This window comes from Saccopteryx leptura, chromosome 2, assembly GCF_036850995.1.
Source record: "Saccopteryx leptura isolate mSacLep1 chromosome 2, mSacLep1_pri_phased_curated, whole genome shotgun sequence".
Lineage (NCBI taxonomy): Eukaryota > Metazoa > Chordata > Mammalia > Chiroptera > Emballonuridae > Saccopteryx > Saccopteryx leptura.
Genome location: NC_089504.1, coordinates 302595269 through 302597122, shown reverse-complemented (window position 1 = coordinate 302597122; position 1854 = coordinate 302595269). Strand labels below are relative to the sequence as shown.

Genomic DNA, 1854 nt, shown 5'->3' with positions numbered 1-1854 from the left:
TGACATAGAGGCTAAAGAAACAATACAGAGGATCAATGAAACCAGGAGCTGGTTCTTTGAAAAGGTAAACTAGATCAATTGAACCTTTAACAAGCCTCACCAAGAAAAAAAGAGAGAAGACTCAAATAAATAATATTAGAAAAGAGAGTGGAGAAATAACAACTAACACAACAGAAATACAAAATATTATATGAAAATACTATGAAGAACTGTATGCCAAAAAGTTAGGCAACATAGATGAAATGGACAAATTCCTTGAAACATATAATCTTACAAAAATTAATCTGGAAGAATCAGAATACCTAAACAGACTGATTACAACAAATGAGATCGAAACTGTTATCAAAGAACTCCCAACAAAGAGAAGTCCTGGGCCTGATGGCTTCACAAGTGAATTCTACCAAATATATAAAGAGGAACTAACTCCTATCCTTCTCAAGCTATTTCAAAAAATTCAAGAGGAGGGAAGACTTCCAAGCTTTTTTTATGAGGCGAGCATAATTCTGATTCCAAAACTGGGAAAAAACAACACAAAGAAAGAAAATTATAGGCCAATATCCCTGATGAATTTAGATGCTAAAATCCTCAACAAAATATTAGCAAACTGGATCCAGCAATATATGAAGAAAATCATACATCATAATCAGGTGGGATTTATACTGGGGAGGCAAGGCTGTTACAATATTTGCAAATCAATCAATGTGATTCATCACATAAACAAAAGGAAGGAGAAAAACCACATGATAATTTCAATGGATGCAGAAAAGACATCTGATAAAATCCAGCACCCATTCATGATCAAATCTCTCAGCAAAGTGAGAATACAGGGAACATACCTCAACATGATAAAGGCCATCTCTGACAAACCCACAGCCAACATCATACTCAATGGACAAAAATTAAAAGCAATCTCCTTAAGATCAGGAACAAGGCAGGGGTGCCCCCTTTCACTACTCTTATTCAACATAGTTCTGGAAGTCCTAGTCACAGCAATCAGACAAGAAGAAGAAATAAAAGGCATCCAAATTGGAAAAGAAGACGTAAAACTATCATTATTTGCAGATGATATGATATTGTATATAGAAAACCCTAATCAGTCAAAAAACTACTGGACCTGATAAATGAATTCAGCAAGGTGGCAGGATATAAAATTAATACTCAGAAATCAGAGGCATTTTTATACACCAACAATAAACTGTCAGAAAGAGAAATTAAGGAAACAATCCCCTTCACTATTGCAACCAAAAAATAAAGTACCTTAGGCCCTGGCCGGTTGGCTCAGCGGTAGAGCGTCGGCCTGGGGTGCAGGGGACCCGGGTTCGATTCCCGGCCAGGGCACATAGGAGAAGCGCCCATTTGCTTCTCCACCCCCCTCCCCCTCCTTCCTCTCTGTCTCTCTCTTCCCCTCCCGCAGCCAAGGCTCCATTGGAGCAAAGATGGCCCGGGCACTGGGGATGGCTCCTTGGCCTCTGCCCCAGGCGCTAGAGTGGCTCTGGTCACAGCAGAGAGACCCCCCAGAGGGGCAGAGCATCGTCCCCTGGTGGGCAGAGCCTCACCCCTGGTGGGCGTGCCGGGTGGATCCCGGTCGGGCGCATGCGGGAGTCTGTCTGACTGTCTCTCCCCGTTTCCAGCTTCAGAAAAATGCAAAAAAATAAAATAAAATAAAAAAATAAAGTAACTTGGAGTAAATTCAACCAAGGAGATTAAGGAATTATACTCAGAAAATTATAAAACATTCATAAAAGAAATCAAGGAAGATACAAACAAGTGGAAGCATATACTGTGCTCATGGTTAGGAAGAAGAAACCTCATTAAAATGCCTATGTTACCCAAAGCAATTTATAAATTCAATTC

At 40.1% G+C, this 1854-nt stretch overlaps 1 non-coding gene across 1 annotated transcript; it reads left to right on the top strand.

Moving 5' to 3' along the window:
• The first annotated feature begins 1262 nt into the window (after window positions 1–1262).
• TRNAP-GGG (transfer RNA proline (anticodon GGG)) lies at window positions 1263–1338 on the top strand. Its single transcript has one exon. It is a non-coding gene; the product is annotated as a tRNA-Pro (tRNA).
• Window positions 1339–1854: the final 516 nt, after the last annotated feature.